This window comes from Bolinopsis microptera, chromosome 3 (genome assembly GCF_026151205.1).
Source record: "Bolinopsis microptera isolate Bmic1 chromosome 3, MBARI_Bmic_1.0, whole genome shotgun sequence".
NCBI lineage: Eukaryota > Metazoa > Ctenophora > Tentaculata > Lobata > Bolinopsidae > Bolinopsis > Bolinopsis microptera.
This window is the reverse complement of record NC_087074.1, coordinates 2017906-2034166: the sequence shown is the minus strand read 5'-3', so window position 1 is coordinate 2034166 and position 16261 is coordinate 2017906. Positions and strand designations below refer to the sequence as shown.

Genomic DNA, 16261 nt, shown 5'->3' with positions numbered 1-16261 from the left:
CTGCTTTTCCTGTCATGTTCAAGCTATTGTATTGGGTGAGTTAAGTTGTGATGTTGTTTTAGATTCTTTGTGTGTTTAATCGGTAAGAAAATAAGAATAATTTTAGTTTCAATCAAACATGTGTTTGGTAATCAAGATTCATGACTCATTACAGAAGTCCTGATTTGATAAGTCAATAAAATACTATTTTCAAGGCATCGGATATCATTGAACATTCTAGATATAGATATAGATGTGAAGAAAGATGTAAAACAAGCGTAAGGGGAAGGGGGAAAAGCTTACATTCGTGTTATTTCTACACAATAGCTGTATGTAAAGAGGAAGGATCTTAAAAGGCCAAAATGGGCTTACCAAAATATATGAACAAACCCTAAGCTAAGGTAACAATATGAGGATTAAAATTATAGCCTCATTAGAAAATTAGCGATAATATATATAATCACATAAAACAGTCAATATTTATTTACATCATAAAAGTTTATACATGTACACACGTTTTTAATAGATTTTATTCAATAATCAATAAGGTCAATGGAAATTATGGGAGCTTTAAATAGAATAAATAGATTTCAATACTCAAGGAGAGATAATGAAACATGTCAGTTGAAATGTAAACTGTTCTTTTAATAGGTAAATTTAGACTTGTAATTAATAAACTATCAGTTATTTAAATTTTTGCTTGTCACAGTCTAATCATCAGCTATATAACTCAACACTAATCTGCAGCTGATAACACGAAATTTTTTTAGAAAGAGTTGGAAATTTCTGACTTTGAAGCAGGCAGTAACTTAATAACCGTGATAATAAGAAAAAGCTATTTTTAGTGGTTTCCATAGTGTCAGCAGAATAACAGGTAAATCATTATAAGGACGATGGTATGTTACCATGACAATAGTACTGTTACCATGACAACACTACTGGAGGATGCAGGAGAGAGTTAAATCACCAGAGCGGGTTCTTCTGGAACATACCCTTCCAGTGAGAGCTGGTTGTTTTATCCATCTTTTGAAGCAGGAATGATACCTGTTAAATAACGCAACTTAAGTAGAGTATTAATATTACTACTACTATTACTACTACTACTACTATTATATGTAAAGTAACTTAGTAGAGTAGTCCTACATACAGTTACTATAATTATAACTGATGCTTTTATATATTTTAGTAGTTTATTGTTTTTACAACCTACCATGGTGTACAAAAATAGCGCAAGTTATGAGTGATAAATCAATAGAATTATGAGTTATTTCTATTTAACTACAAGTCATACCTGACCACTGATCTGAACTAGATCATCATTGATCTTTCTCTTCTTCGTTCTGGCAGTTCCACGATTGCCTTCTCCAACAAAGCAACTCTATCAGATATACCGCGAACTCTGTCCTGAAATTAAAAGTAGTCAACCTTCTGTGTTACAGCAGTGTGGTGAAACTTGATTCAGTTAAATTAAATGCTCATGCAAACATTTGCAATATTTATTTGTATGTCACTATAAGGTCTAATTTCTAGTGGCTTCGGAATCACTTGTTTTATGTTAATTGATATCGAATGGACTTTATTATACTCTTTTGTTTTGTTTTGTACCTCGATCGAGTAAGTTGCATCATTGTTGACAGATCTGGAAGTCAAGGGAACAGTGGCGTGGGGCTGTACAGCCTCAAGGGTGAATGGTTCCTCTCGGCTACTGGCTTCAAATGATTGGTAAGACAACGGCACGACTGAGCCTCTTTTGTTGCGCAGTTTTAGGATGAGTCGGAAATCTGTTATGTCACACTTGAGCATGAAGATCTTACGGATATCGTCTGAGGTTTGATCCTCATAAATGACAACAGATGTTAGTTCTTCTGAGCCATTGATAAGTTTCAGCTTTACAAACACCTGCTTCTTGTTCCTAAGAAACTGATTTGATGGCATCTTCCCTAAATTGTATTAAAAAGTTATAAAACAACAGTAGAGTAAAACTACAAATTTATGTTAATATTTTATTTCAGTAGACCGTTACAACCAGAATCTTATGTTGAAACAAATTGTATTTGTTGAAAGGGGGGGTCGGGGTCGGAACAGTGGCATAACGAAGGGCCCCGCTGACCCCGCTATGCGGGGGGCGACGTCTTAGGGGGGCGCCAAATCGTCGTTTGAATGTGGGACAATTTCGAAAACTTAACTAAAGTACTAGCAAAACTGCGCGTTTTGCCCTAATTTGTTCAATTTTAGGAAGGGGCGCCAACAGGGGGGGGGGGGGGGGCGCCAACAGGCAACGTTACGCCACTGGGTCGGAAAAGACTGAATTAGAAGGTATGTTACGATTATTTAATCTAAAGAACAGAGAAAATGTTGCAAGCAATGAAGTTCATTATAACTTTTAGTTCTTCCATAGAATGCCTTGAATATTGCGTCAATAAACAAAATTTGCACAAGGTGCTTGGTATAGGGTAAAATGTCGATAATATATTCAGTTATGAAGTTTATTATTATTAAATCTAAAATAGCTAATAATTTAATAAATTATTAACAGGCCCCTTAACGTGGGCAATAATATACGCTTTATAAATTATATAAACAAATTGAAGTCTATTTTCCAATGTTGTTAAGTGTCTCTTTAGATCTGTTTTGGTCTCTCGTGGGAGTTCCCACATTTGTTGGTTGAGAATGCTCAACATAACATACATGATGCTTGACTGCTTTATTGACCCGGACAGGCACCGGGGGCAGACATCCCAACACCAGTGCGTTGGGACATAGTGTTGGTCTGCTTCAGGACGTGTTAGATCCTAGAGAAGCCGCCATCCCCTCTACTGCTTTAGCTCAGCGGCAGCATGAGCCCTGGTTTCCTGCCACATTGGTACCTCTGAAAGTACAGAAAAGTGGTGGATTTCGGGGTCCAGGATACTCCCTCTTTGTTCTTTATGGTGGTAATATTTCTCTGAGATGTTTGCAGAGTCTTTATTTCATGATCTTTCTAGTCGGATAAATCCTGGAGAGCATCATTTTGTCCCCAAAGAAATTCGACTCTCCTAATGAATGCTTTTTGTGTGCTGCTTTTTGTTAACACTTCATCTAGATAGGAATGTGAGTCTGCCCCACCCAGCTCTTCTTTCAGTTGCAGGTAACTGGTGTCTTGCACCTCCAGACACAATAGGAGCTGGTGTACGGGGGAATCAATGAAGCTGTTACAGAAACGACAGGCCTCACCACTGCCACCACCCATGATCTTTTGGATGTTCGCAAAGAGTGGTGAGCTGCCGTGAATGTAGTCCATTATTCGGCTGTCCAGATTTTTACTCGTGTTGTGCCCGAATAAAAAGTTGTTTTTGTCTAGGAGCAGCCCACTGTTTTTGATCTTTGTGATCACACCGAGTATCTTGGTCTCCTTGTTGTTACTGACAGTTCTGCATTGCAGATTTGTTTCGATGCTGTCAATCCAGATCTTATTTTTGTAGCTCATTATGTCTGCCTGAGTGTAATAGGCTAGATCCTTGAAATGTTGCTGCGTTAGGTCTATCATTCTGGTTCCGTGTGACTTATTTTCTTTCCAGAGGAAGTACTTTTTCAGTGACATTGTTAGGACATGAAAACTTGGTATTCTGCTTTCATCAACTTGGTAGAGGGTAGCTGAAAGATTGTCACCTTGTGTGAGTATTTTGCACATGAATTTAACCGAGAGTTAGTCAGTTATGAAGGCTGTTATTGTTATATTTCGATATCGATAGGCTCCTTTGTTAGGCTAAATACGCAATCCGACTGCTTACACAGAGCCACCAAGCTGTTATCAAAATGTGAAGTATATCATCTTGAAGGAACATTGGTAGCAATGGAACATTTTGTAGCAATGGACCGTTTTGTAGCAATAGACCATTTCTGTTACTCGTGTATAATTGTGCCCTGCCAATTGCATCACTTGATTTGATTAAATGTATATATTGTTTAAATGACCTTTCTGCACATTTCAAGAAAGTTCAGAACATTAAGAAAGTATTTTAAAATCTAATAATTTCTCTATTGTATATAGTGTCTGTACAAGTTTCAATTACCAAATCCAAAATAAAATGAAGCACAATATTTGGAAATTTCAAGAAATTAAAACAATCGAGACTACAACCAGTTCTTTTAATGCAGCGCTCGATTTTTCCAGTACGATATGGATCGGTTAAAATATGGAAAAGGCGCGCGGCTCGAGCTCACCATTGACAATATTGGCGGCTCGCTTATTACTGGCCGCACTCAGCCTGTCATTCCGCCTAATCTCTATTCGTTTATGAACATGATAGCCTGAGGTCCCCAGGTAACTCGCTTAAAATTGTACTTTGGTGGGGCATAATTGATAATTTACAAACTGTGGAGGGACTGAAATTTGATTTAAACATTTTATGTTACGCTAGCCCAGTGAACGACTTGGCAGAAAAAACCAAATAAAATATTGTCATATATTGTATGACCCGCCGCACATGAGTGCGCAGCTCCCTCTGTATCGAAGAAACAGTTTCTGCGATACAGGGGAAATGCACACTCGTGTGCGGCGGGCCATACAACGTATGACAAATAAAATCGATGTCCACATTTGTAATATGAATGTGCTGCTCCCCCTGTATCGTAAGAACGATAGTGAAACGACCGTGGGGACCACGACGTGATACAAGTCCACACTATATGTATTTTGCATTACTTTGAACAATGAACGCTTAACAAAAATATAACACTTATATATCTGAAAAATTGTTTTAATTGAAAAGGGTCCATAAGCATAGCATATATTTTTGCTCTGTCCAGAGCCCTTTTGCTTGCAGTATCACATTGATTTGCGATGTTGACCATTGTTAATGGTCTGGCCCGGCACGCGCTACTTCGTAGCACGTGCCATCGGGCCATTTCGAGAAGAAATTTAGACAAGTAACATCCGTCCGCGTCAATTCACGATGTCAATCTTTTGCATTTTGCCGCTCTGCATAAATGGTTGTGAGAAGCATTATTGCAATTGGATGCGCGCGCGGCAACCTATTGCAGTACGCGTAGACACATGGCTATGCAAAGCATAAATCATTTATTAGGCTATTTTTTGCTGATAGTAGAGCCTTTGTGCTGAGATAATCGTTTTTCTTGTATCACGTCGTGACCCCCATTGTCGTTTGACTATAGTGTATACCCCTGTAGAGTTTCAACGATACAGGGGGAGCCGCGCGCGCACACTTGCGCGGCGGGTCATACAACGTATGACAACGTTTTTCTTGGAAGACAATTTGCCGTTTAGACGCGCCTCGCAAATTATCATTTTTATTTTGCATTGACGAGATCGTTGTTGTTTTAATTCGCAGATCAACGATCTGGAAGGGTTGACATCGTCAATCAAATGGTTAAGCAAATTATTTGTCGAGTTCAGTTAGCTAGGGATTGGGTTACTGGGTTAGGGTTAGGACTGGGATCAGATTAGAGGGTTAAAGTTTCGAATTGTCATTCAGAGCCACCTAGAGGAAGTGTTATAAAAAAAGTCATGTGACTGTCGAGTGTAGAGTGCAGAGTGATTAATCATCATCCATTATTTGATACACAGCTCAATTTAATAGTGCAGTGCATTGCGTTATTGTATCAAATCGCACTACAATCGTGTCGATAAATAAGATTTTATATTAAGTCTAGCGTGCCGCGCACCATGATGTGCTTAAAATCGAGCGCTACTTTTACATTTTTATTAAGTTTATCATGGGATCCAGTAAAATGAAAATTTAGCAAAGTTTTCAAAAAAAAGGGGAGTCCTCATTCGGCACTATCGGCGAATGAAGTCATGCCGGTAATCAACTTGCATGGTTTTCTTGTAATATAAGGTGCTAACTGATGCCTTCTTAGAATACTTATCAACCTTGTACTCTATGTATCAATGAAAAATAAATTATTTTCAGTCAGGTCATATGTAAAACATTATAAACGCACTCTGAAGAGTTTTGTGCTAGATGACAGTACTGAGATTTCTCGCATCGTGTGAAATGGCTGCCTTGCTGTACGTTTTAGTGATCTCTGATTGTACGGAGTAAAAGCTCCTCTGTAAAATCTTTATTTAACCGAACCGTTATCATCGTCTTCTTTTGAGCTTCACTAACCTTGTTTTGATTATCAATAAGCTTGTCCTGCGGACTGATCACTTCCGACTGATATGCACTAATATCTTCACGCACATTTCTGTCTAACACAACTTGTCTCTCCATCCACTGTAAGGAATGCACGAGTTGTTTAGCAAGCACATCCTTATTTTTTTAGTTTTAATACTTTCAACACTACTATATAACAAATAATTTGAGGACCCCTAAACTGCCACTTACTCAAATTTTGTCACTACCCCCCGTGACTACAGTTTAAGACCTGCTCCCCAACGGGTTTTCTTTATCCCCCCAAAGAGGACAAAGAAATTAAAGGGGGGCCGGGGTGGTTCTTCAAATTTATTACCTTTACGGATTGACAATTTTTAAAAGATCCCACACTTGGGGAAAAATCCTTTTTCAAACTGTGCAGTTGAAAAACCCCCAAATTTTAAAATGAAACGGTATTTGTACAATTGTAAAAAGTGTTCATCCCCTGGGTGCCCTTTTAAATATTAAAACAGGCTGGGCCAATCAAAATCAAGTAAAAATCCCTGTCCTCTTTCTACACGCTTTGTACAAAAATTCAACAAAAAAAAACAAAAAAGGGGAAACTTTCTTTTTATTGTCCTTTTTTTCACATCATCAAGTAAGCGACCCACAACAATATCTTTTTCAGGTCTTACAACCCATAACACACTACTTGATTCCGAATTAAGAATTTTTTGGGGAATTTCTGGGTCATAACCCACCCCGGGGTTAAACCCACCGTTCCCCCAAAGCCATTAAACCCTTAAACCAGCTACTACAGGGTGAGAAGGGGCCGATGAAATAAAAAAAATCCTTGCGGGGTTTTTTACAAAAGGTGCTAATGTTCCTGTAAAATCGAAAAAAGTTTTAAAACCGGGTCTAAGCAAATTTGAAGAAAGGTGAAAAGACCTTTACCCCCCAACCACGAGAAAAACTAAAAGAGCAAATTATCTCATATAGCTCTAACAACTAAAAACCCAAAGCAAAATATCCCACTACTCTTTTTGGGTCACCAAATTTTTTAATAAGTCACAAAAAGATAAAACACTTCGAAAAAAAACCTTTACATTTCCACTGCCTAAAAAAACTCTTCTTGTTGATTTCCTGGAAACCCCCCGTAAAAACCCAAAAATCAAACACCCCATCTAAGTTGAGGAAATATTGAATTCAACAGTAATAAAACAGTTTTTCTTGGGTTTTATTCCTTCCCAAGTGATGACCAACTTTAATAAAAGTTTTAACAATGAAAATTTGGGCACTTTCAAAGACTTGTAAAAACGAATTTTTAATTTGTGTTTCTGCCCGCCCCACATAAAACCAAAATGTGATAATAAAACAAAAAATTCAGGGGAAAAAATGATCTAATGCCCACTCAACGTTTATAACTGAAAAAAACGGCTCCCCTATTTTTAGTAAAATGCTGCATTTTCCACTGGGCCCTTCTACCGGTTCAAAAAGGAATTTTAAAAGCCCCATCTTTTTTTAAAAAAAACTATTTTCCCCTCCAAACCCAAAAAAAATTCACAACTTCGTAATGACTGGAATTGAGAAGCTTAATAATAAGGTGAACTTTATGTCTCTCAAGCCTGATGTAACGTTGCTTTTGTAACAAACAGGGTTACTCCCAAGCCAATCTAAACCATTTATAAATCTTGGGCTACGTTTGTTATGTTTCGAGCAAACAACAGAGGGGGTCACGCCGATTAAAACATGGCATTACTTTTCTCTTTTGTAATTTAAAAGTTCCGAACCCGAAAACCTTTAAACTCATGCGGATCAAAAAAGTCACCCCTGCTGAAGACCTGTCCTATGCACTTCGAATGCCCTCTCAAAGAAGTCTTGGGGAATTTTGAGACTTTTTGGGGTTCTCAAGCAAAAATGACATATAAAAGGGAGGGTTTTAAATTTTCACCGAGTTAATTTACGTAAACTAAACGAACTGCTGAGACCACCTCTTTTTATGGTTTAAGAAACTTATTAAAAAATCCACCCACATGAGTGGGGAACTTTTGACCGCTTTTTACCAAGAAAACTTTTTAAAAACTCTAAAATTTGAAATCCTGAAAAACTTCCCATGATCACTTCCCCCCTTTTTTGCCCCCAAGAAGTTTCAACTAACCTCAAAGCCCTAAAACAACAAACTAACGTTTAAAAACCGTGGATTGGATCTTTTGGCAATTATTTACGATGTCCCCTTTTGACTAAAATTGGAACGCTTTTTTTAATCTTGGAAAATTTTCCAAATGAAATTGGTAGTTCCTCGATAACATGCACTTTGGCCAAAAGACTATAAGCTTTGTTCCCCCATGCCCCCCCTTTTGATTCTGAGTAAAAATAAAAGGGGAAACTTAAAAGGGAAACCAGAGAACAAGCAAAAAGGGGGAAAACAGATACCTTTGAAGAGACCGAGATGAAACAAAAAACGGCAACAAAAAAACAACAGATTATAAAGGTTTACTTGACAAAAACAACAGATTTTAAAAGCATATATACATTGTCAATCGTGGCTTACAACATCAAAATTATCCTCCCCCAGAATCAAAAGTTTCAAAATTTTTCATGATTTTAATCACTATTTCAATGAAAAGATAAAGAACATTGGGAAAAAATTTTTCCCCCAGCATGAAGATTTGTTTTGAAAAGACATTTAATAACAAACAATTCCAATGTGAAGGTCGTTATAGAATTTGAACCAGCAAAAGGGATACCGTCTGAAATAATCAAAAAAAGGGAAAATCAATGGCACCATCTTTTTTTCTTCCAAAACGCCTCAAAAAAAATATCAAAAGTTTATTCCTGTCTTGTCAAACTGGTCAACCTCTCTACAAAGGGGCCCTTTCGGGGTTTGAAGACTGGACATTATTCCACCATCAAGGACCACAAATTTGATCCAAATACTTCAAACTATCACCTATATCTAACCTCCTTTTCCGGGGTAAACCATCAAAAAGGTTGTGCTGAAAAGGTTAAATGAACTTTCGGGGCTAAAAATGATCTCAACTTTTCCAAAAGCAATCTGCCTATAAAATTTCCATTTACTGAACCATCTTTTTAAAAGTAACAAATGACCTACTGCGGGGCATTATAGAAAAAACCTCCATGTTCCAAATTCTCGTTTTATCGCACCCTTTAACGGAACACAGAAAATTACTCAAAATCCTTTCGAAGAGATCCATACGGAGGTACTGCTTTTAAAAGGGTTTCAAGATTTTCCCTAGTGGGCCGCACTAAAAGCCCAAATAGCTTTTCTACAGTGTCATCTTTAGAATTTGGGTACCTCGGTTCTTGTTAGGCCCGGGTGCTATTCAACATAACATCAGACCCTTTTTAAAACCATCGGAAATCGGAAAAATTTTGGGAAATCGAACCCCCAGGTATAAAAAACTTTAAAACCCTTTGGATCGGTAAATTTTTGGGGGCACCAAAATTTGTGAATTGCGCTAGGCCCATACAGCGCTGGATGGTTGAATATTGCCTTTTAACTTAACCTGGAAAACAAAAATACATCATCCCTCACCTAATTTCTAAACCAGGTCATTAGGGGGAGTTAACTTAAATGATACCGTATCAGATTTGTAGCAAAACAAAGAATTTGGGTGTTCAAATGACCTCATCTTATTTTTGACCTCAATCATGCCTAAAAAAGCTTGTTTCGATCCTTAAAATTGGAATAAGGAAAAATCCTTTTATAAAGCTCACTCAAGTTTAAAATTTAACAGCACTTTGCCCTCAAATTGGACACTCAATGCCTTATTTGGAATTAGTGAAAACCCTCACCCCCCCAACTCCAACCGTTCAGATGCAGCTGCAAAGCTATGTAGGACTATAAAAATATGATCATTAGGAACACTCAAAAGACTTCATTGGTTTGCCTTTTAGTTAAAAAATTTTCAAAAAATTTTTTTTTCTTGTCTATAAATTCTTAATGGAGGGGCCCAATTATTTGATTGAAAAATTTTGGGGCACATACAAATGAAATGGTTAATAATTTAAAATATGTAACCAACTCTGTGGGGGATGCTCCCTGGAAAAAATCCAGTTCTTTTAGGGGGGCCCCCACCAAAGCCAAATTGGATAAAAATAATAAATTTTCCCTAGAGAAATAACAGAATCAAATACCAATCAAATAATAATATATATGAGTTAACCATATTTACTAGCAAAATGCCCCAACCCATATGTAAATTTATATAAAATTCAAACCCAAATTCATCATTAAACCTCAATACCTTAAATTTTAATACCCAAAGCAAAATTAAAAAACTTTTTATATACCACTGCATAAACAATTAAATTAAACTTTTGAAATCTGTTGACCAAGGAATAAATTTTCAAACCCTTGCAAGTAAAAATTTAGAAAATAATGAATGCCTAATTGGTATCTTGTCAATGCCTTGAAAAAAGTCTTACAAGAGATAGGTAATAATAAAAAGAAAAAACAAGGTTTCGTCTTTTAAAATAAAAAAATATCTAGAATATAAATTAAATAAAAAATAACATTCATCAATTTTCCAATAAACTTACTTTATAAATGATAAAACGGGGTGATACGTCCCCAAAAAAAAAAATTACAAGTATGAAATTTAAAAAATTAAAATTGTTATAAAACACCACTAAGTATAATGGGTCAAAAAATTAAAAAGGGGTTTAAAACACCAGGGGAACCCTTTCCAGTTAAAACATGCAGTCATGTGCAAAAAAAATCAAAGGAATGGAAAAAGGGGAATATCTTTTCGAACACAATTTATATTCCCTCAGAAAAAAATTAGAATTTACTTAGTTATGGGCGCATGTTTTCATGTAAAATTTGTCATATAAATTTTCGACGGTTAAATTGGGGCGTTGTTAAGTGAAGTAGCTGTTTCTTAACAACAAAAAAGTTTTTTAACATCGGGCAATTTCTAGTTTTCTGTTGGAACTTTTTCCCAAAATTTTGCCCCCAAGTATAAAAGTTTTTATGTGATGTTGATCTATTAAAAAAGGGGTTGCAGTTTTCGCCCCCAACACCTCCTTATGTAAAAAAATTTGTTCTAAAGTTGTAGGACAATTTTCATGGATGTTCTAAACTATAATTTGACAGATGGGGTTTTCGTCTAAGAGGAGTGGTAACCATTTCATGTCTCAAAAAAACATTAAGGCTGCTCCCTTGTTTTTGGGAAAGTTTAAGGGATTTTGGCTACCTTTTTGTCAGAGTGTCAAGTTCAGCAATTTGTCTGACTCTACAAAAAACGTGTCTAAAAAACGAATTGGGCAAAAGATGCTTTTCAAACATTTTTCCATATTTAATGGGTAAGTCTTTACTTCTATACATGGCACCAATTCTCTTTATACCTTCCTAAAATATAATTACTGGCTTTTGAATTTAATTTATACAGAATAGGCCAAATATTTTGTCTCTTTGCACTCCTTGATTTTGAAATTACCCATTAAATCAAAGGTAATTTTTTCATGTTGGGCAAAAAATCAAAAAATAGGAATCATCTTCTTTATTGGGATTAATTTTTAACACGAGCCATTTAAAAGCATAAGTTTTATTTTCATGTTTATAAATTGCTTTTGCAGGTTTGATCAAAGAAATCACCAACACTGCAAATAGAAAAGGGTTTAATAGGTTTAAGGGATAAATGATGTCATAGAAATACAAAAATTTACCCCAAAGATCTTCCTTTTTGGAAACACCAGAAATTTAAAAATAGTTAGATTGCCCGATCCTAGTGCTTGTATTAAAAAAGAATTCTTAAACCAGGGTTTAAAACAAAGGGACCAAACCAAAAATTTCCAATTTTGAACAAAATTTCATGACACTGTGTCAAAGGCCTTTTTAAATCAAAAAAATATTTCCCTTTAAAATTGTTTTCATATATATTCGCCCCCCCCAACGACATCAGATAATTTTGGGTTTTTTTCCGAAAAACCATATTGACCGGATGAAAAGTTTTTTTTCTTCCCTGTAATCTAGTTTGCTTTCCGACAAAATATTCTAAAGTTTTCCTAAGTGGGAAGGTGGATATTGCCCGTAATTTTAAAAATCATCTTTCATTCCTGCCTTATGGATGGGAGACTCTAGCTTTTTACAAGGGGTTTGGGACAACACTGTATTTGGCCCCAAATTGAAATGTGGGTCAGTCTCAACTATGGTGGGACAGCTTGCTTAAAAAAAATAGAGGGGACTTTTTCATAGGCCTTGTCACTTAGCGTTTCGCATACATGGGAAACAGTTTCATTTTTTTCTTTTGGGAACTATCAAATGGATATTTGAATTCTAGGAGGTAAAAAAAACAGTAAACTAACCTTTTTCAATATTGGGGGCCCGATTTTTAACTTGATCCAACATTTTCAAAAAATTTTTTTAAAAAAAAAATTTTCGGTTTTTCATTGATGTTTGACAAATTTGTTTACCGGGGGCAATTTTTAGCCATTTATAGTTTTCCATATCCCTTTAAATCTCTGGGACTTTTTTAATTTAGATCATCGATTACATTAGCCCTTTTGCGGTTTTTGAAAATTTTTTTTAAAATTTTTTGAAACTGTAGCAAACCCACCCATTTTACTTTATACATTTCTACAGTACCACATTTTTTTGCAATTTCCATTGTCTCCTTACCCTTTTTTCGGGAATTTCTTTTGAAAAAATGTGTTATTTAATGGGAATAAAATTCAGTAGAAGGTTTAGATAATTTTCAGCCTTTCTATGGGCTTGCAAAGGGAAGGTTGCTACCTGTTTATATGATGACAAAGGGGCCCGCTGTGATAGCTTTAACGTACTTTCCCAAAGTGGCTGTAAAACAACAGTGTCTAGATAGTCAAAATTTTTTTAACATACGTTTACAAAGATTTCTAATTTTAACCTTTTCCCAAATTTTGGACTATGTACTTTTAAAACTATCCACCATAAAACTTTATGATCTCCAAAACGTCCAAAACAAAATTGGACAAAATCTGCATAACATTAGGGGAAATTTCATCAAATAGGGGTAAATGCCCACGGCAACCTAGTTATCCCTTTAAGGTTTGAAAAGATTTTTAACTCTCAAGGTATACTAAATTTTTTTGTCTGGGGGGGATGGGTATTATTCTGGGGCAAAGTTTTTATCCCCAATCCAGAAACCTTTTTCCCATTCAAATTTTTTCATGCAAAAATAATGTATTCAATAAAAATATCAACACTGCAATAAAATTTCCCAAACGATAGAACACAAACATTGATCTTTTATTCTTTAAACTTCACCCATAAAGCTTTAATTATCAAGCTTACACCATAACTAATTCTGTGTAAGCTATTTTTTGTTTATCATTAAACCACAACCACCCTAACGTTTGGGGCCCGTCGCATCGCATAAGGTTGAAGGAGGAAGGTATTTATGGTGCTGGTCAATAGATCATTAAGATCTCTCATTTAGGGAAAGTATGTCTAATTTAGATCTCTAAAAAATTGGGGAAATTTTTATTACTTTTGCTAAAATTTAGAAGCCCTCCTTGAATGTTCAATGACCAATCAGGGTTGTGAAAACCCATCAGCTCATTATTAAAATTTGTCACTTGTAATTTTTTTAATTCACAAAGGAAGAAAAAAATTGGTTAAAAAATTTGGGTTTTAATAAAAAACAGAAAAAAAGCAGGTTTTATTTCTGGGGTTTACTGTAAAAATAAAACTTGGTTTGGGGGTTTTTCATATTTAGCAGTTTTCTAAAGGTTTTTCATATACTTTAATGCCTTGCTAAAATTTACTAGCCCTAATCATTGAAGGACATTACCTCCCAAACACTAAAAAAATGACATTTTTTTAAAGCCTTTTTTATCCTAAAAGAAAAAATTGCTCGGTTGGAGCATTTTTCATAGTTATTTCTTTGGCAGATTTATAACACCATTAATCATTTTAAAAAACCTTTTTTCTGGAGAAAACCCCCCGAGGGAATAAGTTTAACAATTTTTAAAATTTGCCCAGGTGCCCACTTGGAAGGAAAAAGTCAAGTTTTTCAAAACAAATTTTTTTAAGTCAGAGCTCTAGAACCCCAAAAAACTACAGGGCAAGAGTTTATCCTAGGGCGAGGGCTGTCAGGAAAAGTCCATCATTTTACCACAAAAGTACAATGCTTTTTACATTATTGGGATTTTAAAGTGTTTTCTTACATCTGATTGAAAAACCGTTATGTTGAATGGCTGTCACCGGGGACTAATACATTGCCTCATGATTTTGGGGCATAGCTTTTCCCCTCAATTTGGAAACATACTAGAGCAATTTGACACAACCCCCGATTTTCCAAATGTCATTGATCGTCTAGGGGGGCCGGGGTTCAGTGTTCTTAACTTTACTGGAAACTCAAAAGTAGAAAGGTTCGCTGCCATCAATTTGGGGGCAGGTAATGCTTATTTCATGGGTTTTTAACTTGCCTGGATAGGCTGTGTTAAAGCGGGGCTGGGATTGTCGGTCATATTCATTATGTCCCATGGGGGAGGGTGAGGTCACAATATGGCTCTAAGTTTTGGGTCTAAGCTTGGGCTCTAGTACCCCCAAAGAGAGGTAGAATGACCCCCGGGGAAAATTTACCTCCCCATCCAGTGAAGGAATCCTTGCGCCTTTCTATACTTGGGAATCATACACTATTGAATTTCAATTTTGGAACTGTGACGTAACGTTCTAAATAAATTTTTATGGTTTTTCTGCTACTGGGCCTTGGGTTATAAACCTCCATTGGAACAAGGGAAATCCCCGAATATGCAACTGCCCTATTTTCTTTGAGTATAGTGGGTTTTTATATCTAACTTTGGGATTTAACAAACGAAAAAACCCCACTCAAAACTTTGGATGGGGTTGAAAGTTTTTCAAATTCATTGTCACCATTTACAGAGTGTTTGGGGTTTTCCAAAATTTAATTTCTGCTGAAAAGTTCATGTCTTCGAAAAATTTTGGGTACTCTTTGGGGTTTCCAGAAACAAATCGAGGGAAAGACCCAATACTGAGGGGGAAAATTGAAAAAGACTGTTCACAGGGTCAGGTACCGGGGCAAACAGGGGAAAAATAACATCGCGAGGGAACTTTGGTGCCGTCACTTTCTGAAAATTTTTATAGAGAAAAAAATTTTCCGACGAAAACTATCTTCTCTCTTAAAGAGTTAAACTTTTTAACATTTACATAGGGGCAAGCCCTTGCTGGGAATTTAACAGAACCCTCAATCTCAGTTTAATGTTTGAGCCAACTTTTCTAACATAGTTACACAAAAAAAATGCTACGTTCGAAATTTTTTTAAAATTTAAATACCCCAGTAGCACTCCGGGGGAAAAAAGGTTAAATGGGAAAGTTGTAATCTTAGGGTAAGGGGGTAAACTCTTTAAAAAAAAAAGTTGAAGTCCCTTTGGGGTCTTTAAGAAACAAAACGTTTTAACAACCATTTTCATTGACAACAACCTAATGGGCGTTTCTTTACCGAGGCATTATTCCCAGGGGGCCTCAATAAATGTAATAGATTTAGTGTTTGAATTTTTTAAGTGATTTTTAAATAGCCAATTTAACATCTTTTCTATTGACTAAACCAAAGAATTCACAGTATGGGGAAAGATCTTTCAGAAAGTGGGGCCCAAATTAGGAATGACGCCTCTTGAAATTTTAAAATTTTATGCACTGAATCTTTTAAAATGTATCTGAAACTTTCTTTTAAAGTGCTTTTATTTAAAATTTACTATTTTTCAAAGTTTCTACTGTTAATGCATACCCTTAAAAATTTTAATTTTAAAGGGCAAATCTTTACAATTTTTTTTTTGGTTTTGACCAAAAATTTTATTGCTTTTTAGGGTTTTTTCTTGTATCCGCTTTTTTTGGGACCCTTTGCATTTTAAGTTTTTGGCCCCTATAATCTATAAGTTTAAAAATTATTTTTTAATTATTTTTATTTTTGCCATCATATCTTTCCCGTTGTACTTTTTTTACATACTTAAAAAAACTTACACTGTTTGATCATTTATTGATAAGTCTGCCCATCCTCCCACCCCCTGGAAATTTGTACCGTTTTCCCAAAAAAAAAGTAAAAAAATTACAAAAATTTTGAGTAAAATGTTTTACAGCTTGTGTTTTGAAAAAAATGCATTTCCCACGCCGCACTATCAAAACATGAAAAATTTCAAAACAGGCAGGGGTTGACTTAAAGTCAAATATTAAAAAGTTAGTTTTG

At 35.7% G+C, this 16261-nt stretch overlaps 1 protein-coding gene across 1 annotated transcript in view; it reads right to left on the bottom strand.

The window, feature by feature from the left end:
* LOC134813324 (zinc finger CCHC domain-containing protein 8-like) overlaps window positions 1–15556 on the bottom strand; it is a 101634-nt gene extending 86078 nt beyond the window's left edge. Inside the window, exon 1 of the mRNA XM_063821019.1 lies at window positions 15543–15556. The gene's annotated coding sequence lies outside the window, so the exon portion shown is untranslated. The remainder of the gene's footprint in view (window positions 1–15542) is intronic.
* Between the last annotated feature and the right edge of the window lie 705 nt (window positions 15557–16261).